The sequence below is a fragment of the Amblyomma americanum genome, chromosome 8 (assembly GCF_052857255.1).
Source record: "Amblyomma americanum isolate KBUSLIRL-KWMA chromosome 8, ASM5285725v1, whole genome shotgun sequence".
Lineage (NCBI taxonomy): Eukaryota > Metazoa > Arthropoda > Arachnida > Ixodida > Ixodidae > Amblyomma > Amblyomma americanum.
The window spans coordinates 9,905,359-9,925,349 of NC_135504.1; the positions used below are offsets into that span (position 1 = coordinate 9,905,359).

The window sequence follows — 19,991 nt, forward strand, 5'->3', positions numbered from 1 at the left end:
TTTTGGGCAGGCCTAGGCACACGCGCAGGGACTTGCGGTGCTGAAGCTCGAGCTTCTTCCAGCACGGCTTGCGCACCGTGACGAGCGGCAGCGCATAGAGCACCGCCCCCAAAGCTGCGGCATTGTATAGACGCAGCGCGGCTTGCTGGGAGATGCCCTGGCCTCGAGCGGTGAGCTTGTGCACGGCGGCGGTGATCCTCTTCATCTGCAGACAGGCCTTGGTCGCCGCGGGGCGGAAGGAAAGGCGCCAGTCGATGTCCAGGCCAAGGTACCGCACCGATTTACGCCAAGGAATCGGAGTCCCGTCCAGTGACAGTGGCGCAAGGTGCGCGCGCGAGCGCGAAATGCAGGCCATGGCCACCGATTTGTCCGCACTCAGCGACAGACCAAGGCCGCGCAAGCTGGCATCGATTGCGGTCAGGGCTCCCTGAAGGCACCCCCGCACGCGGAACGCCTCGCCCGGTGGTCCCCGGCACCACAGAGCTATGTCGTCTGCATATATGGACATGTACACATGGTGTCGCCCGCTCGTGGGGAGGGAGGCCGGCACCACCGACATGGCCACATTAAACAGAAATGGTGATAGGACAGAGCCCTGCGGCACGCCCATGTCGACCGGGCGAGGCTTGGAGAGCTTACCCCCTACTCGTACGCGCATGGTGCGCCCGCTCAGGAAGCCATGAACGTATCGCGAAAGGCGCCCGCTCACACCGGCCCCCTCAAGCACCGCGAGAATTGGTGCGCGGTGAACGTTGTCAAAAGCGCCGGACACCTGAACCACGCCTTAAGGGAAGGGATAAAGGAGGAAGTGAAAGCAGAAAAGAAGGAAGAGGTGCCGTAGTGGAGGGCTCCGGAAAAATTTCGACCACCTGGGGATCTTTAACGTGTACTGACATCGTACAGCACACGGGCGCCTTAGCGTTTTTCCTCCATAAAAACGCAGCCGCCGCGGTCGGGTTAATAATTGGTTTTGGGGGGAAAGGAAATGGCGCAGTATCTGTCTCATGTATCGTTGGACACCTGAACCGCGCCGTAAGGGAAGGGTAAAGGAGGGAGTGAAAGTAGAAAGGAAGAGAGGTGCAGTAGTGGAGGGCTCCGGAATAATTTCGACCACCTGGGGATCTTTAACGTGCACTGACATCGCACGGCACACGGGCGCCTTAGCGTTTTTCCTCCATAAAAACGCAGCCGCCGCGGTCGGGTTCGAACCCGGGAACTCCGGATCAGTCGTCGAGCGCCCTAACCACTGCGCCACCGCGGCGGGGCACGTGGTGAATGGAAAATCCTGATTGGTCGAGATGGTAGCGGCGTAGAAAAGTAGTTTTGGTGAAAAGGAGAAAGGTTGTAACGTGAAATTGAGCCGTGGTCCTTTGGGTCGGGTGCAGGGCTCGCTACCTTTATACGATTGAGGTATGTTCGTCTTGAAGTCTTGAACGAGCACCTCACCCGCACAGTAGGCGAATTACACTACAGGAGCACTTTGTTAATTATTGTGACTAATTTGCATCACCAATTAATATGAACAATGACGTGCAATGAAGCAGTGCGTAATGGCAACAAGCGTGTCGATGTTTGCAGAAGGGTGCGCCAGGGGTCCTCTAAGCCACCCTAGCGGACCCTTTAATGCTTTCGCGTCATACCTTAAGGTTAACTTAAGTGTCCCCCAAGTTTTTTTTGTTTCGAGATCGGTCAATATCGAGACAACGGCATGTAGCTTGGCAGCTCCGTTTGCCAAGGAAGACAGAAAAGTAGCGGCATAGACTTATCCGGTTCCGGTGCTGGTTTTATTCGTCGTGCGGCAAAAGGACCGTTTCTTGTTGCTTGCTTTTCCACGTTGCCGAGAACAACATAGTGGATTGCTTGGCGAGTGCCGTGCCTTTGTTAGCGTCTTCCCTCAGCTGGAGAGAGGGCCTGAAATCGTGAAGGCAAAAAATGAAAAAGCCATCAAAATTGACTCCAAGACAGGCACTTTCCCCTCGCATAAACCCGCCGCGGTGGCTCAGTAGTTAGGGCGCTCGGCTACAGATCCGGAGTTCCCGGGTCCGAAAACGACCGTGGCGGCTGCGTTTTTATGGAGGGAAAACGCTAAGGCGCCCGTGTGTGCTGTGCGGTGTCAGTGCACGTGCACGGAGCCCTCCACTACGGCACCTCTCTTGCTCTCTTCCTGTCCCCTCACCTCTTTCATTTCATTTGTCCATTCTGCCTGCTATCCTTTATTTCCGCTGCCCCAACTCAGGTGCTTCTGTATCGATGGCAGATGCCGGGGCTAGCAAAAATCTTTTCTTCCTTTTTACTATTATTTGAATAAACAACCACTACCACCACCACGGCACCTCACTCTCCCTTTCTTCTTTCACTCCCTTCTTTATCTCTTCCCTTACGGCGCGGTTCAGGTGTCCAACGATATATGAGACAGATACTGCGTAATTTACTTTCCCCAAAAACCAATTACAATTACATTACACCGATGCAGTTGACATTAAAATATGAAAACCAAGGGGTGAATAAAAGGCGCGAATCGCAGGCAATCAAGAACCAGAACAATTAACATCATTATTTTTAATGCCACAACTTTAGATGCTCCACGGGACAAAATGCGCCGTTGGTCATAAAATTCGCCCATTGACTGAAAGGAAGGGACATTACAAGACCGGAACATAACCACTAGCTGGAAGGAAGTTACCTGCTCCGACTGGAAATTAAGTCCCCTCCGGTAAAGGCATGAACAGCTGCTAATGCAATCGCATTGACACCATACTATGGAATTAGATGTCTCTGCGAATTTTTTACAGCTGCTCTATTGCCGCAGTCATGACGTCATAGAGACTCCGGCGTGAATGAGCTAGCATCGGCACTGACCCGCTCCGGCGCTGAGGGTAACGGGGAAGGAATAACAGGAGACGACAGCCGCGCACTGCCCTAGCACGCAGCGTCTTATTGAAGGGCGGTGCTTCAGCTGACAGAAAGGATAACTCGAGCTAAGAGACATGGTAAGACGTGGTTATTGTACGTTTCATTTCCTCTTGCTTCGAACTTCCTTTAAGATAATGGTAGTCGCAAGACCCCTGCAGACCGTCAAGGTGCTTCTTGTGATCTAAGAGCCGCATACAGTGCTCACTACAGGTAGTTCAGGGTCTAGCAAACACAGGCGATACTCACAGTTGACATTGAGAGAGGTGGTCAGTGTCGAGCCGAAGCTGAGGAAATCCATTCGAAGCGACGAGTCACTCTGTACAGCCGCGTTCACGGCGTTGATGAGCTGGCATGCGATGCCCTTGATCACTATGCGGAACTGGTCCACTGGAAGCTCACGCAGGGCGCACTGCGGGGGAGGATTTTTACAGCGATAGCTGTTAGGTGCCCGTCCCTGACTTGCGCGTCGCCGTCGGCGTTACCGGTGGGTACGTTACCATGGCTATCATGGTTACCATGCATGATTATCATGGTAACGCACCCAACGGTTACCATTGCAACCCGGGTGTGGTTATCATCCCGCATGACACCACGTAGGATGTGTTAAGGTATTTATTAATGCTGTGCGTTTGGTTGTCTCGTCGTCTGATGTCACCTTATGTCACGGCCAATCTGGGTCACATAAGGCTACGGGTGGTTCTGTTTAGAAGAGCCGCCTGCCAAAACTAAACGCCTACACAGCTATCGCGGAGTCTCCGGTTACACAGTCGTAACCATCCCGTGATTTTTTTTTTCAAGACATTGCCCTGGTGTTTCGATACTTTCCTTCAGGTCATGGCACTTTTGAGTAACACTATGGGAGAGCTTGGTGCGCCACCCTGCCCGATGCACCACGGCGATGCATTGTTCGGACGCAGCTTAATTCAATACCCACACGACCTCAGAGATCACCGAACTCTTATTCTTGAGTAGAACGATCTCAGAAATACAAGAAATTGTGAAAATTATACTCGAATTAGGCCTTGTATTGGCAAGAAAAAGTGGGAGTGTAAATTACTTAACTTTACTCCACATTATTTTGAAGTTTAATAGCATAACTATTTCTGGTTATTCTTGAAACAGCGCAAATAACGGGAAAAGGAGGGACAGCTAGGAGGAGCGTTGACTATCAAGTGCCTCTTTTTTTTTTCAGGAAGCATGAAACCATCAGACTTCATAGCTAATGGAATACAACGGCGCATGAAAACTAGAACGAGAACACAAAGTAGACAGAACGGGTCAGCCCTGTCTGTTGAATGTTCCCGTCCTTATTTTCTTGCGACGTTGTATTCCATTAGCTATGTCTATTCACCAACTAGCTCAAATTAAAGTCTCGCTGGATCAGATTTGAACGACGTGAATGGCATATAGGTTGAATGCCAATATTCTCTTGCCTCCTGAAATAAATCCCCAGCTGACAGTCGGTGCCCGTGATGTCCGTCCTTTCGTGACCTGTCCTTCGCTCTGTTTCGAAAAGACCGTAACCGAACAAGCTCAACTTATTTCACTCATGTCCTTTTATGAAAACGAAAAGCCGGCTTGCTTACGCCTGATGGACTCAGGCACCTCTCGTGATGACTAGTTCTTTCGTTGTATTAATGTTCTCTTTTTTTTTAACAGAATGAATTCATGACCAGAGAAAGCTAAAAAAGGATTCTGAAATCAGTACTTACCACAATGGCTTGGAACAGATACTGAATCATGTTAGCCTGCAAGAGGAACCAGTTCAAAAGTGTATAGTGTTGAGCTTTTCTTGCGTCTTTATCAAATAGGATACAGGCAACACCGGCTGCTATAAGATGTTCTAAAGTGGGGCTTTGTGGTGCATCAGTGTCCTACGTAGCTCACTTAGCTTTCTACGCCACCCAAGAAATGGGGTTCATGAGAAGCCTACAGCGGTGAAAATTCAGCATTACTATTTAAATATAAGTTCAGATAGCAGGCTTTTCATCCACTAAGTAACCACAACAGCAAAACAGGCAGCCTAATCGTCATTCGTTCTAAAAAATAACTGTATTGTGGCAAAAAAGTACCGAGAAAGAGATTCTGAGTAGGTGTTAACGTTAAGGGGTAGTGACACGATGAATTCGGCGACACTATTACAAAAGCGTCGGAGAGTAATTTAGCGGAAAAAGGAAGTTATTTTGACGAATAGCAGCTTACGGTGGTAGGTGATGCAGGCGTACACGTCACGGCCGTGGTTCTGAAGCACTGTTTCCATGTATGAAAAAAATATTAGAACAAATGATAAAATACAATGCCGAAACAAAACATCACAACGATTCTTCATAGGGCACCTTGTAATAATTGTTTTTTGCTGAAAGGAAATGGCGCAGTATCTGTCTCATGTATCGTTGGACACATGAACCGCGCCGTAAGGGAAGGGATAAAGGAGGTAGAGAAAGAAGAAAGGAAGAAAGAGGTGCCGTAGTGGAGGGCTCCGGAATAATTTCGACCGTTTGGGGATCTTTAACGTTCACTGACATCGCACAGCACACGAGCGCCTTAGCGTTTTGCCTCCATAAAAACGGACGCAAAACGCTAAGGCGCCCGTGTGCTGTGCGATGTCAGTGCACGTTAAAGATAACCAGGTGGTCGCTTGTAAGGTTTTATTTTCACACAACTGCTGACCACAAGCCTTCGGCCCTAGACCCTGTAAGATATACCGCCTTCATTTCAACGATGCTTGATTGAGGTTTTGACTTAGATAGCTACATAGTTTCATAGCTTGACGTTAAAGATCCCCAGGTGGTCGAAATCATTTCGGAGCCCTCCACTACGGCACCTCTTTCTTCCTTTCTTCTCTCAGTCCCTCCTTTATCCATTCCCTTACGGCGCACTTCAGGTGTCCGCCGAGATGTTAGACAGACACTGCGCCATTTCCTTCCCCAAAAACCAGATTTCAATATTTCGGCGATGACCCGCCGCGGTGGCTTAGTAGTATAGAGCGCTCGGCTACTGACCCGGAGATGCCGGGTTCGAACCCGACCGCGGCGGTCGCGTTTCGATGGAGGCCAAACGCTAAGACGCCCGTGTGCTGTGCGACGTCAGTACACGTTAAAGATCCCCAGGTGGTCGAAATTATTCTGGAGCCCTCCACTACGGCACCTCTTTCTTTCTTTCTTTCTTTCTTCTCTCAGTTCCTCCTTCATCCCTTCCCTTACGGCGCGGTTGAGGTGCGAGCCGATATGTGAGACAGATACTGCGCCATTTCCTTCCCCCCTCCCCCCCCAAAAAAAAAACAATCTTCAATTTTTCGGCGACAGCACGCGGCGAAACACCTGCGGCTCGGCTGAAGGTCAAACTCCAGCTTACGCGAAACGCTCCGCGGCTAGACCAGTGAAGCTTTCGCTTCAAAAAGTTACGCACTAATGCCTTCCCCCTATCCTCTCTTCCTGTCCCCTCACCTCTTTCATTTCATTTCTCCATTCTGCCTGCTATACTTTATTTCCGCTGCCCCAGCTCAGGTGCTTCAGTATCGATGGCAGATGCCGGGGCTAGCAAAAATCTTTTCCTTCCTTTTCATTAACTCCGGAGGGGCCCCAGATTAATTGCGGGGACAGCTATTCGGAATTATTAAGCCTATATAAGGGGCTAAGATTCCAATACCCCCCACCACATAAAGCATTATCCAAGGAGGAAGCCACAGGACGGCGAAGACTGCAAGCAGGCTCCTTCCCAAACTTATACATATTAAACAAGATGTTCCCCACACAGTATAGCGCCAACTGTCCGTGGTGCGGAGCAAAACCAACACTATATCATGCCACATGGGAGTGCGGAAGAAATCAAGCATTCCACAAACACAAAACACCAAGTGCGGAGCAATGGAAGAGCCGGCTCACCAGCTGCGAGCTAGGGGTCCAAAGGGCCCTCATAGCACACTCAAGCGAGGTGGCCCGACTCAGTGGAGCCCTGGACTAGGGGCCCACCCACGGCCAAGGAGGACCCAAGCTTCAAGACGAAGACTTCGTCCTCTACCGCTACTACTTCCTAAAGGAACCAATAAAGTTTTTCATTCATTCATCTTTCCTTTTTACTATTATTTTTAATAAAACCACTACCACTAATGCCTTGAAATGCGAAAAAAGTTGCGAAGCAGGGCAAGCTGAAGCTGCGCTGTTTGCGAAGACCTACCTTGGAAATGCTGGCAGGTAGCCGTATTTTGACGGCGCTGTCGCAGGAGTCGTTCCTGAGTAGCGGATTGATGCAGCTGACTGGGTCGCACAGGCTGAGGCCAGCTAACATAGTAACATTCACGCCGGCTGAAGAGTGGGTCAAAAGAAGGATGAACGACCAAAAAATATGTTTGCTACCACCCATCGCCCTCCAGATGCACTGGCCATTAAAAACGAAAAGCAAAGAAAAAAATATGCTCACTGCGAACGTCATGGTCAGCTGTTAATGCAATGAGAGGCGCTACTGTCCTGGTGATTCCCTGTGGGGAGCCGTACTTGTAGATGCCTTGTATGGCACACTGCAAAAGCATATATTGGCGTACAGTATACGCACTGTGATCTTTTCAAAATGAAGGCAGTAAGAGTGCTTTCAAACAAGGATACGAGTTTCAGATAAAGAAATTTGGATTACGATGGCGGAATCGCGAGGGGGGACAAAGTACTAAACAAATCTAATGAATTATCGTTTTTCTTTAGGCTTCTTGGTCACACTATGCAGTGAAGTGAGGCAGCGCGAGCAGGTGCTCGGCTGCTGACCCGAAAGACGCGCGTTCGATCGCGGCCGCGGCTGTCGCGTTTCGATGGAGGCGAAATGCTAGAGGCCCGTGTACTGTGCGATGTCAGTGCAGGCTAAAGTACGCCAGAGAGTATAAATTATCCGGAGCCCTCCACTACAGCGTTCCTCATAGCCTGAGTCGCTTTAGGACGTTAAACCCGATAAACCATAAATTAAACTAAACTATTTTTATCGATATGTGCGGAGATGTCTCCGCACTCTCAAAACAGAAACGAAATGAAAAAAAAAACAAAAGAAATTTGGTCAATGGCAATCCAGGCCTATTCTCGAAAATGAACGGGTATAGATGTGAATATTAAGTGCGGCAAGAAGTCGCAAGACATTGCTGGGAAGTTTGCACTGAAGCGGTGTTGCACAGAATGCTGGGAAGAATTAGACGAGAGCTCGAGAACAGGCAAAGTACCATTGGAGGGTATATGTGCAGCGCATTGCTTAAGTAAGGAGACGAAGAAAAGAAACATAAAACTTACGTTGGTGAATTCAGTGAGTCCTGCGCTCAAGCCATTTGTCTGCAACCCAGAAAAGAAGGTGAAAGATTTGGGGGTTCACGTGAACGTATACCACGCTGCTTTCATTGCATCCCAAAGAAAGAATTCATAATGGTGCAATTTTCTCCAGCGCACAGTTTAAAAGAACGTAAACAAAACAAAACGTTCACTTCCCTCCTCTCCAATTTTACCTTTGAGTTTCGTTAAACTTGGTGAGATGTTTGTACTGGGAAAGCTTCCACACATCCTTCATCATGCTTTGGATAGAAATTACAGCTATAAATGACTGCAATTGTCGTCCATGTTTGTCGAATCGTTGCATGTTTCCCTATTCTGATTATTGTTGTAAATCTAAAGTGCTTTCGAAGCCAGTTCAGTTAAAATAGTCTAGTGCTTATGCCATGTGTGTGGCTTTCTTCGTCCCTCGCTAATGATCTACTCTATAAGACGCCTTACTGGACGGTCTTCCTCTTTGCTGCTAAACCACCGTATTTATCGCGCACGCCGTTAAGCTCTCACTGAATCGCCATATGCGCGCGCCTGTTTGTAGGAGCCTGTAAAATTAACTGATGCAGTTCTACAGGAATGTGACCACGATTAATATCTAGAAATAATGAAAGTTTGTATTCATTACCGGATCCTGAAGGTAAATAGTACTCGGAATGCTCGCATCCTTTCTACAACGTCATCGCCAGTTTTCTTTCCTTATATGCAAGTAGCGTCCAAGGAGAAAGGCACGATAAGCAGATGTTTTTTTAGTGAGCCTCTCCGCCTTCGCGATCATTGCTTCCTTATATCTCGACTGCGCATACGTCACAGGCTAGCCGGAGCTGCTCACGCAATTATTTTGCATTCGGGCGCTCACTTAAGCAGTGCTGCATGCATTCAACTCTAATGATACTGAGCAGACGGTACACGGTATGTCGAAGTCATTGCATTCAACGCGTTCTAATCGAAGGGGAAGAAACGAGCGGGTAACCTTACTGGCGCTGCCCCGTTGCGAATAACTCACTCAATCAGTGATTTATCAAACTTCGACACGATAGATAAGAATGACATAAGCTGTAGCTTTAAGGTTGTACGTTTGTCATTCCCAGCAATTCTGGAGAAAAGCATTTTTGAGCTGGAAATCGTTTATGAACGCAATTTTTTTCATAAAATGTAAAATTTGACTATAACAATCAATATATCCGCAGATCTCCTGTCGCCAGGGTTGCATTTTTTTCTATCCACGTTCTTCTAGCTGCACAAGCGTTCCTCATTGGTTTTCTACGACAGTCTTAGCTGTTCGATGCGATCGATGGAAACACTTTAAAAGAATTGCTACATACCAGAATAATGGACCATTACGTTCAATATTTCCATAAGTCTCTTACAATTTTTCAATTTTCAAAATTTTTGCCCGTGAAACTGGACTTGATTGTATGTAAGCCTTCCTCGAGATGATCATTAATAAACACATTGTCCCGATCGGAAATGGTGCCCTTTAACTCCTGTGTGGCTAGGACTTCGGGCTTTAACCAACGATGCGAATTATTCATCTTGCAAAAGGGGGCTACTGCGCTCAAAAACACACGGACAAAAAAAGGAGTGAACATGACGCGTTCAATCTTTTTTTAATTTATAGACTTGGTTTGTCGACTTTCATGCAAGGAAAACATATTTCACCAGCAACGAGATGTTTGGGCATAAAACACCGAAAGCTGTTCTGGCGAAGAAACTGTATAAGGCACACACACACACACACACACACACACACACACACACACACACACACAAAATGCGAGAATACGATATTACAGAGCAATCATATAATTAAAGAAGCAGTAGTGCTCAATAAATAGTGCATGCAAACAAGATATAGACTTACGGACGCACTGCCACAGAAGTTCGAAGAGGTGCCGATACACTGGAAAAACAGCAACAATAAATTTTCAAAAAGCGTAAATTCCGTTTGCCGTATGCTCAGGAATAAAGCGAACAAAAAAAGTTCAGCTATTAAAGGTCACGTGTTCACTTGACGAAGACCTCAGACAGAGAAAGAGGAACTTTTTACGACACAGCGCAACTTTCCAAGATATTGGCTTTCTCCTGCCGCGAAGAACTAATATCTATGAAACTGCAAAGAAATGCGTTAACACTATTGTGGCAAATGCAGCCTTTGAATACTCACGTTACCGATCTCCAATATATTGCTGATGCTAACGTCGATACAGGAAGCTGAAAGTTTGAAGGAAGAGATTGCGACAGGTTACGAAATGTAAACGCTCATATGGACACCATGAAGCTTAAAATTTAATCCGTTATAGCTTGAAAACTTCTTAATTTTTCCTTCCGCTGAGAATTTGCGACCTTGATTGTCTTGTTCACTATTTCCTCGATAACATAGGATGCAGGCAACGGTAACTTGTGCTTACTTTGAGAGTACCAAAATAAAAAGGGCTTCCATCTTATGGCTAAGTTATTGGGTTGTGCATCCACTGATATCGAATGATTCTACGTACTCCTACATTACAGACGTGGCTAATTGAAGCAACTTTAAGGTAACGACCGTTACTTCCTCTCTGCTTCTTTTTCGCACCTCGTAGTATCTGTATCAGCAAGGAACGGCTTATTTCAAGGTGAAAAATAACTTTTTTTGTTTTCAATCGTTGACACTACTCAACACGCGAGAGTGGATTACGTGCTCAAATTTTGAACTAGGAAAGGCACTGCGAAAGGATGCAAAAAACAAATTGATCGGAGAATTTCTCCCAACTTCACTTATTAGTCCTCACGTCCCTTGACAGGGTATCACACTTAAAGTGGCAGCCTAATGATAAATAAGATGGAGGATCATGTACAATAAGACAAGGTAAAACAGCTTGAATGGTTATTTGAGAATAACCGTATCAACCGTGCCCCATCTTCTCATCACATTCAGGGTTCGTGAGGAAAGTAGGACTATCACCTCCAAAATGTGGTATCCAGCCACCGGTCGATAACGAGGCTACGGGGTTCGGCTCAGGGAGACGTTTTTCTCCGATAGTACCCCTCATGCTGGTGACTGCAATGTTGGCTGCAATTACATCACGTTTTCATTAGTGATTCCCTGCATGGTGTGAAAAGCATTCATACCCAGCAATTCTGGACAAAAGCATTTTTGAATGGGAAACCATTTATGAACGAAATTTTTTCATATAATGTAACATTTCAGTATAACAATAAATATATTCAGTGATCATCTGACAGCAGTTTTGAATTTTTTTCTATTCACGTTTTTCTTTCGTCAAAAGCTTTACCAACTGGTTTTCTGTGGGAGACCTAACTGTTCGAGGCGACAAATGAAAACCTTTTAAAAAATATTTTGCTACGTATCAGAAAAATGGACCATTACATTACGTTTCTTCCCTTGTATTGTCTCACAATTTTAAAATTTTCAAAATTTTTCTCCGAGATTGCTGGATATATCATACTTGAAAATTTAAAAAAGAAATGCGAATCAACCTTTTCTGCTGTATGCCGCATCAAACGCCTCAACGAACATCGAGTCTTGTCGAGCATTACTCACAGATCCAGGATGTAGTTCCAGAGGTTATGGAAGCCAGAAGTAAAAGAGAAACGAAAACGGTGATGAAGGCCATGGTTACAGCTGAAGTCGAAGAAAGCTGATCGTTTACAAAGACTGGGTCATGAGATGGGAGCGCTTCGCTCTGTGACAGCTAGAATCCTTGGGTCTCTTTATGGCAGGGCGCGGTATCTACGCTACTATATAATGACGACATTGCAGCCAATGGCAATTCACCCTTTCACTCACATCACTACAGTGATGGTGGCAACGTCTTTCTCTCTCTCTCTCTCTCTCTGTCTATCTCTCCCCCGTCTTTCATCATTCTTTACCTTTCTATCCTCACAGCCCGGTTCAGGCTTCCGCCCACATTGAGACAGGCACCACGCCTTCCATTTCTTCATAACATCATTTTTTATCCAGGGGTTACTGCGAGGATATTTTAGTTAGGCCTTTTTCGGTGCACAATCATTGCATAACATACCGCGCGTATCCTCTGCCCGCTGTTTTCGCCCCTACACTGGAAGAGCAGGAAGTGGTGGGCGTTGCATGCACGGTGACGAATGAACCGGACATCTGGAAACAAATGGCAGACATGAAAGTACACAGGTGTATCAGAGCTGTCGCCGCCACCTGTATTATATATGCATAGGCCTCCTTCGCTGCTTGTCTCAGGGATGGTACGTTTACGGCCATTGCAGGCATATTTTCTCCTCTCTCTCTCTTTTTGCGGTAATGTCAGAGAATGATCCTTTCGTCGAAACGCACTCTTGCAGAGCCAAAACCACTGGTGACTCACAGCGTTGAACTAACTTGTCCACGGAGCTTGGCCTTAATTGCCAGCTGCTATTCCTGGATCTGAGTCAAACATGATTAGTCGTAACCATCATCACCACCAGCAGCCCTGCTACTTCTACCGTAGGTCAAAGGCCTTCCCCATTGATCTCCAGTTACGCCTGTCACGCGCCAGCTGCAGCGAACGTAAAGTCCGTCACGTGATCACGTGATTCTGCCACTCCCCTGCCTACATTTATACCTTCTCTCTCCTTCAGGAATGCAGGCCAGAGCGGGGCCAAACGTCCTACAGGACAATATGAAACCTTCAGGTACTTAGCGCCCTGCATGCAACTTTTAAGCATGCTATGAAATTAATTGGATGTTTATCTGGCTTAAGCCTTAGCAACTTAGCAAAAGGCCGATGAGTATATATATTTTTTCCCAAGCAGAGAGAAAAATAGCGAAGTAAGCCTGGTGTACGCGAAAGTGTTCGAAAAGGGGTGATTTTCTACAGGGAATATTTTTTCGTACTCTGCAGCGAAACCGACCTCTTTAAACACATTCCAAATGTGGTCTTCACGCATACTGAGAAACGAAATAAGCCTTCTGTCCATTCGAATGGACTAAGCGAAAGCGCAACAGCTGTAACACTAGAACAGAAGAAAGTTGCGAATAATGCGGGAAATTCAGAATTGTGTAGGCAATGCACACGGAAAGCTTGGCTGCAAAACTGCCTTCTCTTTAGCAAGTCATCACGCCAACCAGTTTCGGATTCTGTCTGGCTACAGTGTTTGTCATGAGGGTTGGCTCACAAAAAATTTAATTGGTTCCCATGGAGCAAATTTTGCGTGAATTCACTCCACGATGAGTAATACATGAATTTGTGATGGCCGTCTCATTGCGCCCCGTGCACTGTCTCATTTTGCCCCCCTGGGTCGGAAAATTGAAAATTAATTTTTGGAGAAAGGAAATAGCGCAGTATCTATCCCACATATCGGCGAAAACCTGAACCGCGCCGTAAAGTAATGGATAAAGAAGGGAGTGAAAGAAAGAAGGAAGTAAGAGGTGCCGTAGTGGAGGGCTCCGGAATAATTTCGACCGCCTGGGGACCGCCTGGGGAGTGTCCTAGAAAAATCTGTTCTGACAAGAAAAAAATTTCTGTTGTGGTTTTTTTTTCAATAGGCAAGTTTCTGCCTAATATTTGAGTGGTGGAAACGTACAACTTTTCAATATTTCCTGAAACATGGCTACGAGGTTTGTTAGTCCTTCTAAACCGCTCCGTCTGCAATGCCAGTGAAAAAGAACTTTTAACGGAATAAAAACGAAGTGAAATGAAACGCTAAGACAAATGATGTCAGATGGCACAGCTCCACGACGCAAGCTGCACAGCACAAATCTCGAAAGACCGCACCTGCTGTAGGTAACGACCAACAAAGTTTCCAACCCGGAGGTGATCCTACGCCGGCAGGTGTTTGCAGCGAACACACTGTCGCATTCTATCGCCTGTTCCCTCTCGCTCTCGAACAGACATTGTTTGTTAAAACGCAATAGCTGCTTGCTGACACGAACAGTGAGATACCAGAGGGCATGTGTTTCGTTTGAATATCCGGGTGTATGTGTCAGGTTACAGCGACTACATGTTACTCGCTAAAAAAAGGCAACGACGTCGAGAGGAACAAAGTACTCGGTATCGCTTCCTAGGCGTCCGTTTCATTGAAAGCGGGTACACAACCAGCAATTATGCCCAATAGCATTTTTCGAAGGAAAAGAATTTATGAACGCAGTTTTTTTTTCATGTATTCTAAGCTCTCACTATAACACTAAAAATATCCGCAGGCTTCCTGCCGGAAAGTTTGCATTTTTTTGCTATTAACGTTTTTTCCGTCGTCCAAAACGTTCCCGATTGCTTTTCAATAGTAGTTTTTACTGTTGGATGCGAGCGATGGAAAAACGTTACAAGAAAGATTTTGCCACACATCGGAAGAATAGACCATTGCCTTTAATATTTCCATAACAGTATAGTTGTTATGTTCCAATATTCCAAATGTTTGCCCAAGAATGCTGGAGTTGGGCGGATTTCTGCGCCAGTCCAGGGCCATGAAAATGCGGCACGCTGCTGAGAATTTCCCTTTTTTTAAATGTTATTTGAAAATACTCTAAGCCTGATTTTCAGGGTCATACAGGACTTGGATGTAAAATGCATACGACGCTTGATAACATGACTTTAAATTGCGCAAACAGTCGCAGAGCTGCTAACAATAGATATAGGCAATGCGTACACCGCTAAAACACGCGACATCAGGCCTAATACATTCCTCATAAATCGCTTTCGAAGAAATGTAAGAAAGTTTGGTTAATATTTTTAAAGCTTCACTCTAAATAATAATAATAATAATAATAATAATAATAATAATAATAATAATAATAATAATAATAATAATAATAATAATAATAATAATAATAATAATAATAATAATAATAATAATAATAATAATATTATTAATTGGTGTTTTTTGGGGAAAGGAAATGGCGCAGTATCTGTCTCATATATCGTTGGACACCTGAACCGCGCCGTAAGGGAAGGGATAAAGGCGGGAATGAGAGAAGAAAGGAAGAGATAGGTGCTGTAGTGGAGGGCTCCGGAATAATTTCGACCACCTGGGGATCTTTAACGTGCACTGACATCGCACAGCACACGGGCGCCTTAGCGTTTTTCCTCCATAAAAACGCAGCCGCCGCGATCGGGTTCGAACCCGGGAACTCCGGATCAGTAGTCGAGCGCCCTAACCACTGAGCCACCGCGGCGGGTAATCCTGAAAGCGGCGGCCGCGTTTCGATGGAGGCGAAACTGTGCTCCCTGCTTTTGAGGCGAAAATAGCGAGACAGGCGCCCGGGGAGCGTGGTAAAGCTGATGTGAGCAGCAACGTAATTATCCCTTTGTGAACAAAACTTAGTCGAGTGACTCATCATGCCAGCACGCAAACGAACCGGACACACCAGAATAGTTACACATTCAAGCATGCACTAGCTGTTGCTCATACGTTGCCACCTTTACCACACTGTATGTGACATCAACCGCGATCAATCTTAAGTTGAATCCGTTAGCGGCGCAAGTGTAAATGCCGTTGATATGTACCAGAGAGTAATTGCCTATCAAAGTCTTAGTTGGGCTTACGCAGTGAGCATGAGTAAGCAGCGCTCTCTGTATTGCGAACGCTGTAATCAGCGCAACGAAGACATTTTTAGTTTGCCGTGACGCAGCGTTGCTTTATTGAAAGTGCACGCTGTGGCGCCATCTAGTGAAAGTGAAAGGTCTTAAACTCTGGGTGGAGGGACATTTTTCAGAAATTACTGATGACAACGGTGACTTCATTAGCAGTCTTTGTTTTGTTTTCAAAGAAAGAAATATAAGCAAATAAAGGATTTTGTTAAAGCTAATACAAAGCTAGATACGTACTATCATTTCTGTGACGATGATGTACACGGCATACAGTTAGGCTTAAAAGCTTACACATCGCTAAATTACCTGAAAAACATGGGCTAGCTTCGCATATACCTTGACGTATCAGTGCCAGTTTGCGAATTAAAAGCAACTGCGACAATTTAGAGGGAGATAACGTGCCGAAGATTGTGACGGTGATGCTTTATTTAGTCTGAGGCAATCGAGCAGCGCGTCGCCATGTCTCACAGCTCTTCTCACGACAGTGTGGGCTAACGCTGACATTACGTAACGCTAAAAGAGATTCTTTAAAGTGCTCGCAACCCCGGTAATGGCCGAGCATGCGCTGCTGTCGCCAGTCTATAGGCCGTAAAACTGTAGTGTAAACATGGTGCAATAGGCTCGAACTCATGAGCGTGCCTTGGCTTTAGCGCATGCGCGCATCGACACCCAAATTTCTAGGGCGCCTCTAGCCTTGGGGCCCCCTATTTTAATTATGTGTAGAGACTAGAAATGTCGGGGTCACTTAGCTCCTTATTCGTATTTATATCGTATTTATTTCTTATTTATAGCGTATTTATATCGACGCCCCCTTTTCTTTCCTGAGTTCTTCAGTACGTGTCACTCGCCGTACCAACCCGCTTAACATCTTGCCGGTTGTGCCGTTTTTAGACTGCTTTAAATTTTCATGTTTTCATTTCACAGTCGAATTATGGAACGATTTGAATGGCACATAACGTCAGATGTCTGATGATCACTTTGCGCGATAATTGCCTACTCATGTGTTTTTTTACTGATACTATACTATTTTCTCTGTAATTTTTGGGCTTACTATTTCAATCTTGCACTTTCCTAATAATTTAGCTTCATGCGAAACCTTCTGTACCACTCCTGCATTGCCCCATTTCATGGAATTGCAGTGTTTGTAAATAAAATAAATAAAGAAATAAATTCCCAAACTGACATTATACTTATTTCCGTCTACTGTCACATAACAGCGCCGTGAAGCGTTTCAGAACTCAATCTTATGCTTAAAAGAGAACTTTCCCGGCACTTTATCGCCTCGGAAAAGAACGATTTTTATGGTAGTTCCAGGCCTACCTGATTGCTTGCTTACCGTTACCGTATACAACATGGAGGACCGTGGCTGCGCCCTTAAAAATTTTTAGACAGTCTATAGACTGTCCACAGACTTCTGTCTATAAAGTATATAGACTCTCTATAGACAAATCCTAGAGAACAGTCTATAGGCGAAACAAATCACATTGGCAGTCTAAAGACAATCTACAGGTTTATGGCCATACACTTTTAGTACGCTTTTATCTATAGACATTCTATTGACTATGAATAGACAAAAATAAATATCTATAGATAGACATTAGACTCTATAAGAAGCCTATAGACTGTCTATAGGCCAATTTTATAAGAACGGATGTGGAGTTTGTTGATCTCGTGACCAGCGCTGAGGCGTGACACGCGTGTGGATGCACGAAATCGTCGTCGTGAGTGTTCAGGAATGCTGACTCTACTGCGCTGCACAGACAGTGCCGGACAACGAGCGGGTATCGAAGCAAACAGCGGCTTTTTGACGTGTGAGCCGTGTTGCGCTTGCGCATCAGCATCGTGTGACGCACGGAACGAGCGTTCGGAGATCCGGCAATCCTGTGTGCGCTACAACCACGGTGCTACAAGCACACCGAGGTACGAAAGTGGCTGCTGGAGACGCTTACTTGTGTTTCAGGCGTCGGCAATGTTGTTTCCGCGTATCGACACCGTGCGACTTATAGTTCGTACGGAGGTTGTTTCGTTCCGTAGCGCGGCTAGCTTCAACCGCTCCTGCTTCGGGATGCAAGGAATGATTTCGTGAGTGACGATGAGTGAAACCTGCTTTTTGGTTGTCTTCCGGTTGCGGGAACGTTGTTTTCGCAAGTGTGCTTTCTTCTCTCCCTTCCTATTTATTGCCCTCTCCACCTGTGCTCCAATCACAGGAGACCCTGTGGTGGCTCGGCTACTGATCCGGAGCACCCGGGTTCGAACCCGACCGCGGCGGCCGCGTTTCGATGAAGGTGAAATGCAAAAGGCGCCCGTGTGCTGTGCGATGCCAGTGCACGTTAAAGATCCCCAGGTGGTCGAAATTATTGCGAGCCCTCTTCCACGGCACCTCTTATTTCCCTTTCGTCTTTCTTTCCCACCTTTGTCCCTTCCCTTACGGCGCGGTTCAGGTGTCCGCAGAGATATGTGAGACTGCGCTGTTTCCTTTCCCCAAAAGCCAACTTTCAATTATCCCTCCATTGACAGAGCAAGACTTTAAACAGTGTTTGTGTGGATACCAACGGGCCTTTGGATGCCAATAGTGCGTTTGCGTAAACAATCGTATCCTTGAAAATAAGTAGAGTGCGGTGTGCAAAACGAGTAAAAATAATCATTCAGTCTTATTGGATGTTCCAAATGGAGCAATACTGATCTCGGTTGGAACTATTAATTCAAGCTGGAGATATATTTGGATTAAGGGTTTCCAATCGCGCTCCAGTTAAGGTCAAGTTAAATTAGTTATCCAATCGGGTTTTCAACCGTGTGGACAGCAGCTGGATTGGATTTCCAGTTTCCTATAATTGACACTTCACTCATAATGTGCGTATTGATTGCACTTTTCAACGTGAAATTAAAATGATATGCAGTGGGCCCCGTGGGCCTAATGAAACATGGGAATGCTTACTCGTCCCCGCAGGCACTAGCAGCTACTAAAAAAAATTGATTTTTTCTTATTCGATGGATGATATTCCTACCACAGTAGTCGAGGGAACTATTTGTATTGTTTATTCTGAAAATGGGACTCCAGTCTAATAATTAAGCGTGCTGTTCCCAACTGTACAACATCGCTGTCAAATAATTAAACGCCAACTGGAACTTCCGAAACAAAAAAAAATAAATGCATGTTTCTCTTTAATTCTTCAAAGCTTCAACCAGCTCACTGAAATCCCTGAGTCGTTCAAAATAACTTCACGCAAAGACCACTGTGCGAGCGTCCTCTTACGGTCCTTGAGAGAGTCCGAATTTTACCACTACTATGCCGTTTCTCTCCGCAGTCACTCGTAACATCCGATACGTCCGACGCTTTATGGATGTTCAGTGTTCTCCTATCTGTGCATTTTTGTGTCCTGTTGTTTCTTCCCTTACAAAAATGGTCCATAGCCAGTCTATAGACTTCTTATAGACTCTATTGCCTCCCTATAGATATTTATTTTTGTCTACTCATAGTCTATAGACTGTCTATAGACAAAAGTCTACTAAAGGTGTGCGGCCAAAAATGTATAGATTGTCTATGGACTGTCTGTAGGATTTGTATTGCCTATAGACTGTTCTCTAGGCTTTGTCTATAGAGAGTCTTTAGACTTTATAGACAGAAGTTTATTGACAGTCTACAGACTCAAAAAAATTTCGTAAGGGTTTTGCGCGCTTTCTTCGTGTTTTTTTTTCAAAGTATGTACATATTATTCACCGCCCTGAAGGTGCGCAGAAATGTCCGCGTAGGATAGTCACAAGCGAAAACATAAGTTAATATACAAAAAACTCGTTTCACCCGTCCGCGGCGGCTGCGTTTTTATGGAGGAAAAACGCTAAGGCGCCCGTGTGCTGTGCGATGTCAGTGCACGTTAAAGATCCCCAGGTGGTCGAAATTATTCCGGAGCCCTCCGCTACGGCACCTCTTCTTCTTTTCTTCTTTCACTCCCTCCTTAATCCCGTCCCTTACGGCGCGGTTCTGGTGTCCAACGATATATGAGACAGATACTGCGCCATTTCCTTTCCCCCAGAACCAATTATTATTATTATTATTATTATTATTATTATTATTATTATTATTATTATTATTATTATTATTATTATTATTATTATTATTATTATTATTATTATTATTATTATTATTATTATGCAAACTTCTAAAAGTTTCCTGTCGGCTGTTTACAGATGGTGTTTTGTATAATTAGGAAGAACACCAGTCACATAATAGCCTAATATATTGAGTTTAAAATAT

The 19,991-nt window shown here is 45.4% G+C and overlaps 2 long non-coding RNA genes across 2 annotated transcripts; both read right to left on the reverse strand.

The window, feature by feature from the left end:
* Window positions 1–1,894: 1,894 nt before the first annotated feature.
* LOC144101730 (uncharacterized) lies at window positions 1,895–4,655 on the reverse strand. Its single transcript, XR_013308053.1, has 3 exons — window positions 4,626–4,655; window positions 3,160–3,322; window positions 1,895–1,911 (listed from the first exon to the last, which is right to left on the reverse strand). It is a non-coding gene; the product is annotated as an uncharacterized LOC144101730 (long non-coding RNA).
* A 459-nt stretch (window positions 4,656–5,114) lies between these two features.
* Window positions 5,115–7,423, reverse strand: LOC144100533 (uncharacterized). The gene is made up of 3 exons (XR_013307710.1): window positions 7,333–7,423; window positions 7,090–7,217; window positions 5,115–5,163 (listed from the first exon to the last, which is right to left on the reverse strand). It is a non-coding gene; the product is annotated as an uncharacterized LOC144100533 (long non-coding RNA).
* Between the last annotated feature and the right edge of the window lie 12,568 nt (window positions 7,424–19,991).